This window comes from Papaver somniferum, unplaced genomic scaffold (genome assembly GCF_003573695.1).
Source record: "Papaver somniferum cultivar HN1 unplaced genomic scaffold, ASM357369v1 unplaced-scaffold_107, whole genome shotgun sequence".
Taxonomy (NCBI): Eukaryota; Viridiplantae; Streptophyta; class Magnoliopsida; order Ranunculales; family Papaveraceae; genus Papaver; species Papaver somniferum.
Genome location: NW_020619603.1, coordinates 9841629 through 9854557, shown reverse-complemented (window position 1 = coordinate 9854557; position 12929 = coordinate 9841629). Strand labels below are relative to the sequence as shown.

The 12929-nt window shown below is 36.9% G+C and overlaps 1 long non-coding RNA gene across 7 annotated transcripts; it reads left to right on the top strand.

The window, feature by feature from the left end:
* Positions 1-334: 334 nt before the first annotated feature.
* LOC113327771 lies at positions 335-4573 on the top strand. 7 transcript variants are annotated; one of them, XR_003349205.1, is made up of 11 exons: positions 335-618; positions 817-855; positions 1009-1108; positions 2082-2155; positions 2247-2338; positions 2761-2891; positions 3424-3513; positions 3669-3809; positions 3964-4015; positions 4118-4167; positions 4380-4540. It is a non-coding gene; the product is annotated as an uncharacterized LOC113327771 (long non-coding RNA). The 7 variants fall into 7 exon arrangements; XR_003349202.1 differs by lacking the exon at positions 2082-2155 and having other exon boundaries at positions 4118-4276; positions 4380-4573; XR_003349207.1 differs by lacking the exon at positions 2082-2155 and having other exon boundaries at positions 823-855.
* Positions 4574-12929: the final 8356 nt, after the last annotated feature.

Sequence of the window (12929 nt, the reverse complement as noted above, 5' to 3'; positions counted from 1 at the left end):
ATTAGACACATAGATGCGTCTATCACGGTGCATCCACTAGTGGAAAATAGGATATCGGAGACATAACGAATCGGCACACACTAGTTGTTGAGAAATAGCCACATCTGGAAAGTCTCGTTTGACCAAAGTCAAACTGTCGTTGTGTTAGGACTTTTGTTGACTTATACAACGATACTTTGTATGTAGTCGTTGGCAACGTTTTACAACGACGTGTACATGTATATTGTTTCCGTGGAATTTTCAATGGTTAGGATCTAGTTTGGTTATATGACCGGCTCAGATGAATAAAACAGACATACCAACGCTTCTGCAGCTATCTCTTACTTCAATTATTTCATCTCTCACCAAAACACCACCGCAAGCAAAAGTCCAACTTCCTCCTCGCCACTTACCATCATCACTCAACTCTTTCTCTGAAGTCAAGTGATCTGATGACTCTAAACTTGATAATTAAACAACCACGATCTATTAATCTTTCACTTGTGATTTTTCAGAGATAAAAACCCTAGCCGTTTCTCCACCTTTACCTACTTTTTGCAAAATGATTTTCTTTCTTTAATCTGAACTGATTTCAATTCGATGTAATTGAATCTGTCTTTCGCTGAGGATAATCTTTTGGTATTTGATTTATTCTTTCGTATTTTGTCTTCTGATAATGTTGAAGTAAAAAGAAATTTAAATTTGGATAGATAGGGTTGGATTTTCTGCTGAAAAACTACTTATTTTGATTTTCTTCTGTAACTTTCCAAACCCTAAATGTTTATTTAGATTTCTGATTCAATTGTAAACCCTAACTAATTTTTGTTTTGATTTTAGTTTCAGACACCCCAAATTTCAGATAGGGCATCTGTTTAGGTAAATTAATAACTGGTTGTTTGTGGTTTTGATTTCAGACATCTCTCAGTTTCAATCTCAATCCTTCTCTCAGTTCTATCACCATTATATAATTTTGAATCTGTTTTTTTTTTTTGAGAATCTAATAACTGGTTGTTTGTGATTTTGTTGCAGTTAAGGTTTACGGATCTTGGTTAGAGGGAAAACTCTAGCTAAACTAGACTAGAAAACCAGCCTAGAGGTAGAGCTCACATGAGGAATCTAATAACTGCCGGTAAGAATCGTAAGATTTCTTCTCCATACCATTGATTTTTAAGTTTTGTTGGTGAGAATCATATCTTTGAGGATCTTTTGTGTGTATACTGCACGTTTTAATGTGAATCTAGATTTTGTGGAATTGGGTGTTGTGAATGATAACTTAGTTGGATCTTGTGTATTACTGTAAAGTGTAACACTGATTCAGTGAGGAAAAGAAGGGTTGTATTTGTAAATGGTACTTGAATGTTGATTTTACAAAGGGATTTTTTGGTTGAGTATCATGAATGGTTATTTGAACAATTGGGAATTTTTTTAGATTGTGGTTAGGTTATATTCAATATCATTGCTTTAGACCATGTATCATGTGTTACTTCCAGTTTAGAGGCTGCATATATAGTTTGTTTTGGAACTTGCTATTGTACTGAAGTTATGGATACAATAGGATCTTGTTTCTCTGTAAAAAAAACACTACAGTTTCAGAGGACAAAACCTACAAACCAAACTAATTAACTTTAAAGTTTGAAGAACTGGTCCGGATGATGATATGTGCCTATCTCCATTGCTTTATCTCAATTCTTTGTTTGTTCTTTCGATTTTGTAGATCCTTAGACTATGGATAAGAATACTTTAGATTGATAGGAAATTGTTTGTCTTATCGCAATCCACACAACTGTTTATAGTGTTTTGTGTTTTTTTGTTATGCTAAATCTGGTTAGGGTATTTGATCTTTGTCTATGGTTTCTTGTTACATTTTGGTTTCTGGGGTTAATAAAATATTGTGAATAATTATTTTTAGTGAAGAATATATATATATATATATAGCCCATTATTATTATTATTATTATTATTATGATTCACACACCTAGGGCAACACTTACTTATGCCATGTTATGAAGTACAGTGCTCTATTCAGTAATGATTGGACCCTTGGTCTTTCTCCTCGTACTGACCAAGACCCCATTACTGTCTTATATGAAAAACATATAAAGAGTACTCTCCTAAGAAGGCCAATGGTGGTGCAACAACCAAAAATTTTGTAGTTAGGGTGGACAACGCTCTCATGGTACATTTCATCTTTTTGCTCCCACTGACGATAACACTAGTGAACTTCAAAGAGTGAAGAAGGCTGACTACTATTGATTTTTACTTTGCAGGCTTGGAGCAAAGGAAGAACGCGTGAAACCAAACACATAGTAATGGTGGAAGGATAAAAAGATAGTTATATGGATACTCTTATGGATCCGCTGTAATTTCTGTCTTTTAACTGCATAGATTATATTTTGTATCTTGGGGTCAATTTCTACCTTGATTCTGCACTCGATACCTTTGCCGGTACTGGAGGAGCAGTTTGATCACAATGCAACATTCTTTCGCATGTCTTATCTTATTATCGGTACTTTGTAGCATGCAAGCAAGGGACAACGCAATACAAATTCATGGTTGAGAGTAATTTGCGATTTCATTGCATATTGAAAAGTTCCATTCTCAGTATCTTTTTTACATGAGTTTTATTTCTTAATAATTAGTTTTCTAATGATTCATATATATATATAGTTCACACGGAAATGATTACTGATCACTAAGGTCTAATCTCTAAGTGGGTACTTCATTGATCAACTATTGATTCGATTGACTAACAATTGACTTGGTTAAACATTTCTATGTCAGGTTTTTAAGGCTCCGCCGACCTCTGAAAGGGCATTTGGAGTGTATCCAAAGACGCATTTCGTTAGAAATATCGACTCAATGCTACAACATCCTCCAAACGCAAAATGTTGTTGGAGTATTGGATTGTTATAGTAAGTGTTCTACCCTTATCAGTGCACTACAGAAAAGAAAGATCCTCGGGTGATAAATGATTTTATTTTTTATTTTTTTTTCTTAGTTGCTAACTAAAATAAAAATTGTACTGCTAGTAAGTCACCGACCAAACAACATCCTCAAGCATCAATAATAAGCCGATGTCATAGAATTTGTTGTTTTACCAGTACTAGATAGTATATCATACTGTTTTTAATTTGAGAAAATGAATTTCAGTATATGCTAATGTCATGTCAATTTCTTAATCTGATTGTTCCAATTTTTTTCGAGAGGCCAAAGTCCAAAGTTCATTTTTCATATTATATTCTATGACTGAGATCATAATGATGCAGCCTGTTTGGTGTTTGCATTTACACCCTAACCGCTCAGTATTCGAGGAAGTTAGACTGAACCTGGTAGTGCGTATAAAAATGTTGTTTTAAACTATAAGAGTTGCAAGTTTCTTAAGATTTTGAGCCCCACTTTTTTATGAGGATATCGTGAGTAAAATGTTTATGGTACGAGTTGCAGGTGCAAGGGTTCAAGCAACGTGCAATAGGAAACATGGATGATCCATATCTAATCCCTGGTATGCATCTGATAAGAAGCAGTTGCATGTAGGTAATAGTAAGAAATGCAAACTCCTTTAGACACTAATTTGGTTTCGTTACTTCGCTTGTATATGCACCCTACAATGTCCTCTTCCCACGTATATTAAGTGAAAATGTGCAATGACTGCAAAATCAATGGTACATTTATTTCTTTTCTTAATGTAGGACTTGCTCGGAAACTTGTTCGAAGACCCTTTTTGAGGCGGGTGGTGTTTCCTGTAAAATGGCGGAAAGCATGTGGCTCCATACTCATCTTATCCAAGATTTGATCTCCATTTCTCGAACAAGTGTTCCTAAATACCCAAGGTATGTCTGTCATATAGGACTTACACTCATGGATATGTTGCGAGCACAGAAAAAAAGTGATGCAACCACAATGTTATGTTCTGTTTTGTGTACATACTGCATTATTATATTCTCTATCAGTGAATATACTGTTTTTTTTTTCTTGTATGTGCAGGCTGGTGTTGTGAAGTTGGATACTTCGTTGTCGTTGATGACTTAGAGCTCGAGTGAGTACATTGTTTTTGGTTTCATAATTGTTTCATGAAGTGGGTGTTGTTCTCTTTTATATATATCTGCTTGAAATGACCATTTGGTTTGATTTGTTGCAGCTAATTTCAGTGAGACAATGAAGTGGGTGTTGCTCTCTTTGCAACTGATGGTAATTAATTTCCTCTAATCCTGTAAGAACGTTGAATTGGGATTCAAGACTGCCCGAGAACCTGTTGAAGATCTGTGATAACCCTTGAATACTTAGAAGTGTTAGCATCGTATGCAATCTTTAATTCTTGTAAATTGTGTAAAGTTCTGCAATGTCGGTGTCTTGTGTATAGGCTTGCTATGTTCGCTAACACCGGATAGTTTCTATTGCAGGAAAATCATAGTGGGAGAAGAAACTTGGACATTGTGGATTTCATTGTAGCATCTGATTAATGTTTTTTTGATTGTTGTTGTAGTAATGAGGTTCAAACTCTCGGACTTGTGAAGATTAAATTTAAAGATTTAATAAAATTATATACAAAAATATTAACAAAGTGGGCGAGAGGTATGAGAAAACAACCAAGACACTGATTCCACTATTACACATGAATTAATGATGGTAAATAATCCAAAACTCTAATTATCTTTTATGTCCTTTATATTTTAACTCACCAATAATCAAGCAAATTCTCAAACATCAATTGTATCTAGAGCTGGCAAACAAGCCAAAACCCGCGGATTTATCCGGCCCGGCCCGTAAAAAACCTGCACCCGGCTCGGCTGGTATCTAAACAAGCTGGGTTAGGGTTGGAGAAATGCCAGCTTGTGAGAAAACGGGCTAACCCGTCCCGGCCCGCAAAACCGCGGGTACAACCCGTAAACCCGTGTGTATCAATATAATATAAGGTCTGCATTCTAGGTTCTTCTAATGAAGCATGCCAGATACTCTAAAAACTTGACTACAAAACTAAAATCTAGTAAACTGACGGAAGTTAACAAGATAAGTTAGTACACATGTGTACTAACCAAAACAATGAAAATACACATTAGATATGCATGCCACTCCTTCTGGTAATTAAGTTTGGTAGAGAAACAAAGTTCTCCTCATGATGGTGCAGCTGATATTTGGAGTGATAAATATCATCACCGCCAGAATTAAGCTTGTGCCGCAGTTCTTTCATGTTAGGTAGAAAGACAACATCCTCTTGAGACGGTACAAGCTGAAGTTTTTCAGAAGACTTAAACAGTTCTGAAAAATCAAAAATTAAATAATAATAGTTCCAGATTATAAACTTAACCTGTAGTAGACTACGACCTTCCTAGAGCTATCATGCCGGGAACTTGGTAACCAAAATTGGACGATACTGGAGTACCAGGCTAGCACCAGCTAAGATCCCTGTTGGAGCCAGGTTGCGAGGAATTGGGATCCCACTCCTTGTATGACAGCAGCAGCAACCATTATAAGATATTGTTGATGCGCTAGCATAGCAAGTTGCTGCTGATGAGGGGAAATGGTAACAAGCCGGGTAACCCGTAAGCCCGCAGGTTTTACCCGCTATGGGTGCGAGTTGATGAAATGACGACCCGTGAAGAATATCAACCCGCAAGCTTGGACCCGTGTTAACCCGAACCCGTGTAACCCGTAACAAGCCAGCCCCGGCCCGCCCGTTTGCCAGCTCTAATTGTATCCCTTAAGCATAGATTATCTAAACAAAGCATAACCTATCTAATTGAATCACAACTGATTAGGAAAATTACGCAAACAATTTAAAACTCTGCAAAAGCAGTGATTGAGTGAATTATAATTAAATATTAGAGAAAATAAAATAGTTACTAATTATTCATGCGTAAATAGTTTCCTCATTGCCTTGGTTGTGGGAGAATTAGCCGCTCATCATGTTGGAAACACGCTCAAAAATCATTATTATTGCTCAAAGGGTGTTTACAGATGATGAAAAGGGAGAAATAATTCAAAACCGGGTTTGTAACAATTATATTTGTTACAAACCAGAGAACTACGACCCTCGGCAAATACTACTGTCCTGCGACAGTAACAAATAACACTGTCACTGTAACAAATAAGACTGTCGATCGACAGTCGCTGAAACTTTAGCAAAATATGACTGCTCCGTGTGGGTCTTATGTTCTTCGTGTTCTTCAGCAGCAGCAGAAAAATGGCAGCTCTGTAACTTGATTTTTTTCTTCTTCTCTGGCTCTCCTCAGCCCCCCAAACTCTCGACACCCCTTCTATGATACCTTGTGAACATATTTATACGTGATTGCGACATTGGATCTCCTCCATTAACTCCAAATAATCTTCATTTACTCGGGATATTTTCTTTCTTTTTTTATCAATGATTTTGATTTTTACGCATCTGCAACTGGATTAAATTCCTTATAAATCTTTTTCACGTTCCAAAGTGTTGATTAAGGCTTTCAAACACGTGCATTACACGTTTAGATTCACCACAACTCGTGTAAGCTCATGTTTTTCCTCCAACTCCCAGTTTGAATTAAGCCAAGTTATCCAGACAAATTTGATCGAAACAAACACCCATACTAGCTTTGTTAGGACATATCACAACTACCCATGAAGTTTCAGCGATTGAATCGCACAAAAATTCCTCCAAAATCCGATCAAAAAATCTGCCTGTGAAAAGAAATATTTTCCCGCCAAAATATTTTTTTTGAATTTGTGAAGAAGGTCACCCCTCATCTAGTGGTCGCCCCTTATCCGTTGCTGGAGTCCGAATAACACATGTCCTTTGGGGTGCCTTAAGTAATTTTTCTAGGGTGTTTCCAGCATTTTTTCTGGGTTCCTCCGGCGCATTTCTGGGGTGTTTTTAGTCTCAATCCTGGGGTGTAAAACACCACTTTTCGAGCCAATTTCGCCGCAAGAGCTTATTTTTCCAAAAACATGTACAAAAACATAAAATAACACAATAAGTATTTAATCGAGTCTAACAATACAAAATATTGAGAACAAATAGACACATAAATGTGTCTATCAGCATCCTTTTCCAGCCAACGACGGAAATCTGAATTACTACAACTCTGAATCCATAAATGCTACTTAAATGTATGGATTCATTATAACTGAATAATTTTTTTTTTTTTTTTTGTGATTTTGAATCCAAGTATGAATCCAGTTATGAAGTGTTATGGGTGCAGTCAGGAATTGGTGTAACAATGAACTTCTATTTGAATTTATAAATCCAGGTCTGATTTTAGTGTAATTTGATTTTATTTTAGTTCGAATCAGAATTATAAATTAGCTCAGTCAAAATGACTGCAATCAGTCAACCACATCTGATTTGTATTTTTTTATATTAAAAATTAAATCTACGACGTAGTTGTAATTGTCGTACCTAGACATCCAGAAAGTATCGTAAATCGAATTTATACTGAGTCAACCTGAAAGTGTCGTTCCAGAATAAGACACTGTATCTATGGAACTTTCAGCAACACTTTCATAGTGTCGTATAACACCATAATACGACACTTTCTAACTATCTTAAAACAACCTTTTTCCACTAGTGATCTGAAGGTGTAGTTAACAGTTTCTTCAAGACCTTCTTATTTAGTATGACATCACTCCTGGTTTATATGATCTGCTGTTGGAGATGGTTTTAGTTAAAATGGGAGTCTAAAATCCTACGTGTCTGTATAAAACTAAAATGAATCATAACCCTCTGTTGGAGATGCTCTTAAAAGATATTTCTCTCTCTAAAATGCATATCCTAAATCTATTTTATGTATCAATTAAGGTCGAATGATTATCAAGATTGAAAAGGCGATGGAACCCAAATATACCTCAAGCTAAAACTTTTCCTTTCTATAAGTCCTTTCTCAGAAAGTGATTGTCTATGGACTGAGTCGAGACAATACAACAAATCGGTTCACACTTCGTGTGATCGTCTATGGATACGAGATCGAGACAATACAACAACGAAGTATGTTTACTTGATACAAAGGTTCGTACTTAACCAAACACAATAGGATTGCTTATCTAGTAAATAAGAATTAACGTTTGTGTAATTTATTTTAATTATAGTAAAACAATTATAATGCGGAAATATAAAGTAAACACAACAATATTTTGTTAACGAGGAAAACCGCAAATTAAAAAAAAAAACCGGGACCTTGTCCAGAATTGAATACTCTCATGATTAAGCCGCTATACAAAATAAACCAACTTCGTATAATTGAGACCAAGCAACTAGACTTATAGTTCACCTAGTTCCATCTGTATTCCCACGCCTCCGACCTGTAAACAAGTCACGTACTTGGACCAATTCCTTTGGGTCGTATTCCAAACAGTAAAGGAACAACAAATTTGTTTGGTATCAACTTTCTTCAACCAAGTGATATGAGTTGGACAAAGAATCTTATGTTTATCTTAACATAAACTCCTTTGTCAGGTTCCAAAATCTATCTTATTTTCAATTACCAAAAGGGAATCGTTAAGATTTTGCAATCAATACCTTTAATCCCAAGGAAACTTATGGATGCCTATCTACACAACTATTCTATCAAAATACCACAAGGATAAATCGATTATAGTTGGATCCTCTTTTACCGAAACAAGTATTGTGCACACCAAAGATTTATATAACCAAGTCAGAAATCTTCTGTCTCTTCTTTGTCTTCAAATCTTCTTAGATATTTAATAAACACCTGCACACATACTGCTTTCTTCGCACTAAGAGGTTTATACTGTTATACGAAAATGCCATTTGGATTGAAGAACGCGGGTGGGACATATCAGAGAATGGTGGAAAAAGTATTTGAAAAGTGGATACACAAAACGTTAGAAGTCTATTGGCAGGCCTAGAAAGGTGTAAAAAAATTATCCCCGGCAGCGGCGCCAAAAACTTGGCAGGCCTCGAAAGGGTATAGAAATTGAGCGCAAATAAAAACGGGGGCCTACAGTAATACCACAAGTGCACGGTCGTCAGTTGTAGCTCGTGCAAGTACGGGTCGATCCACAGAGATCGGGTGTGTTTCGGAAGTGTTTTAGCTATCTGGGTTCCTAGATTTGCTTAGGGCTTAGAATACCCCTTTGGAACTATTGGGCTTAATGTACTAATGGGTTTGTTAAAATGAACTGAGCTTGGGCTCAGTTATCTTTGAAGTGCAAATGGGCTTAGGCCTTACAGTGAGTTCAGGCTTTTGGGTTAAGCCCACAATTAATTGAATTGGATTGGGCCTTAATGAATTTGGGCTTTGGACTCAGTTGTCTAGATCTTGGGCTTTTGTTTTAGTAAAGAGTCTGGGCCTTTGGGCTTTACTGATTTGAATTGGGCTCAGTTGGATTGGAACTTGGGTTCAGTTGGCTGCAGGAGAAGGAGTGGCAGGGTAGCAGCAGCCTGACATATTTATACCCAATTACATCATTAGGGCTTTCCCCCAATTTTCCCCCAAAATCAGTGAAATTAGGTTTTGCAAATTACCTAATTTTATGGCACAATTCCTCCCATGTGCGACGACCCATCCTTCCTTGTCATCTTCTCTTGCTTCCCATACCTCCAATTGCTCTGTATCATCAACTAATTTCACCAACTCACTCTTAGGGTTCAGTGGTGAGAGAATGGGCGAAATTAATTGTTTGATAGAGATTAGAACGTGATATAGGTGATGGGTCGAGTGTGTATGATGATTTGAGAAGAGATGGTGGTGGTTGTGGTGATTGAGAAGGAGTTGGTGGCGGAGCAGGTGGTGGTGATGGCGACAGCAGGGTGATGGTTCTGCAGAGGGGTGGGTGGAGGAGAAGGCTCGATTGAGTTTGGGGTTAAATGGTTCGGTTGCTAGGGTGTTAGGCGGGTTCATCGAGTTCGATGTTTCGTGAGATGGGCCGCGAGATGCGAAGCTGGTAGGTAGATCGGACGGCGATGTGAAGTGAAGCTTGTAGCGACCGCTAGATTATATAATACAACAAAATCAACGATGCCAGATGGAGTTAGGTGTTGTAGTGTTAGGCGGAGATATCAATTTTCGATGCACAGCAAGGGAGCGACCGTTGGATTCAACTACCATCTAATCTGAAGGCTTGGAATTTCAGCTCTGTGGTGCTCGGCAGAGACATCAGATTTCGATGATCTATGAGGGAGCGACCGTCGGATGCTTCTGAGAATTGATCTGATGGCTGAGAACGGAGGCGCTTTTGTGTGTAGAAAATGAGGTTGTGCGCATCATTCTTCGCGGTTTCCTTGCGTAATTTCTCCCGGCTTTTCACTACTTTTCTGCTCTTTTCGCTCCGCGACTCATCCGAACTTTATTTATTACCTAAAAATACAAAATTAATTAATAAAAATATTTATTCTTGAAAACACTGAAAATACAGAATATGGGATAATATGTAGAATTAATGCACAAAAGATGAGTTAAAATGCCAACAAAAAGGGATAAATATATACAATATTTGGCACTCATCATCTATGTCGATGACATGTTAATTAAAAGTAAAAAGGCGAAAGATCATGTGGATGATTTGCGAGAAATCTTTGAGCAGATGCGAAAATTCAATATCAAGGTGAATCCTGAAAATGTGTCTTTGGTGTATCATCAGGAAAATTCTTGGGTTACATCATATCCAAGAAAGGAATAGAGGTTGATCCATAAAAAGTACAAGGAGTTAGAGATATGCTGCGCCCTGCTACAATAAAAGATATTCAAAAGTTAAATGGGTTAATAGCTTCGTTGGGAAGATTTATCTCACGTTCCTCGGATAAGTGTAAACACTTTTTTAACATATTAAAGAAGGGTACGAAATTTGAATGGACAGAAGGATGTGATAAAGCATTGCAGAGCATAAAATATTATTTGGTGAATTTATCTATTATGCAAAAAGCCAAACTGGGAGAACATCTGTTACTCTATTTAGCATCAACATCGCATGCATTAAGTGCAGTATTGTTACGCTCAGACGAATGAATAGAAAAACCAATATATTACATAAGTAAGACATACAACTTAGAAGAGAAGAATTATTCAAATATTGAAAAGCTAATTCTCGCACTGGTGTCTGCATCATTCAAACTTCGCATTTACTTCCAAGCTCATAAGATTAAGGTATTAAGAAAAGTACCAATTGAACCAACAATGAAGAATTCAAAAAGATCAGGGAGAGTTGAGAGGTGGAATGCACAATTAGGAAATTATGAAATTGATTATGCGATTCTATCTTCACCAAAATATCAAGTTATGGCAGAATTCCTAGCAGAATTTCCATTAGAAGAAGATGAATATGTAGAAGAAATGATGGATTTAGATGAAGACCATGGGAACCCTAAAGACTTATTAACTGATTGGAATTCAAATAGATGGGAAATATTAGTAGACGATCATCCAATGGAGAAGGGAATGTAATTGGTATTGTATTCATTTCACCGACAGGAGCGAGAATGGCTTATTCATTCAGACTGGATTTCGCATCCACCAATAATGAGACTGAATATGAAGCAGTTGTACATGCACTAAAGCTAACAATTGAAATGAAGATAGAAGATGCACAAATAACTAGTGATTCACAACCAGTAATTCGAAAAATAGAAGGTACATATAGTACGAATGAACCATCTTTCAAAAATGCAAACAATTGGTTATGGATCTAGCAGTACGAATTCCAAAAATAAGTTGGAGACATATAGGAAGAAAGGACAATAGACTCGCAGATACATTGGCCTTCATACCTTCCATGTTAGTAGATCCAGTTGCAAGGGACATAAAAATACAAACACTCTTTTTACCCTCTATAGAAAAGAGAAGAAATAACTCAAACAGATGTGATGACAATAGAAAATATGGAAGAAGAAAATGTGAGCGAAGAAAAAGATTGGAGAACTGAAATCCATTTATACCTAGAGAAGGGAGAAGTACCAAGAAAAAGGTTGGAGGCACACAAATTAAAAAGTCATGCGACGAATTACGAATTGAGAGAGGGCATTCTTTATAGAAGATCATTTCTGGGACCTTCACTCAGATGTCTTACACGAAAAGAGGGAATAGAAATCTTAAAGGCATTACATTATGGAGATGCCGGTAATCATAGCGGAGGAAGGTCACTCGGATATAGAGCAAAGATACAAGGCTACTATTGGCCATACATGCATGAGGACGCGAAACAAGTCTCAAGAAGATGTGAAGAATGTCAACGTCATGGCAAAAAGATACACGCACCCGGAGCGATGCTGAATTCATCAACAAATGCGTGGCCCCTTGGAAAATGGGGGATCGACATTGTTGGACCATTTATACCAGGAATAGGGCAAAAAAGATATTTAATTGTCGCAACAGACTATTTTACAAAATGAGAAGAAGTTAAGGCAGTTCAGCACATTTTTGATAAATACATATTCACATTCATCTTTGAGAATATTATATGCAGATTTGGTATTCCTGCACAGTTAGTATCTGATAATGGAAAGCAGTTCGAGGGTGAGAACATAGAAATGTTACTGAATGCGTTCAAAATTCAAAGCGGAAAATCTACTCCTTTATATCCACAAAGCAATGGACAAGTAGAAAAAACAAATAAAACGATCGCAGACAACTTGAAAAAGAAGTTAGAAGGGCACAACAAAGGATGGTGCGAACAAGTACATAATGTCGTATGGGCTTACAGGACAACAAGGAGAGAAGCAACAGGGATGTCACCTTTATGTTTAACATATGGGGTAGAGGCTGTGTTACCAACAAAAGTTATCATCCAACAACAAAGAAAGAAGCTTGAAAGAAGAATTTAAGTGCAAATCTAATTCTAGCCAAACTTGATGACTTAGAAGAAGTAAGAGAGGTCGCTTTGAAACATATGGAAAATTACCAACAGAGACTAGCTCGAGAATACAATAAACGTGTTAAAATAAGAGATTTTCAACCAGGGGAATTGGTGTTGCGAGAAATCCCAATTTATCAGAAAGGGGGAGATGGGAAATTGGAAAAGAA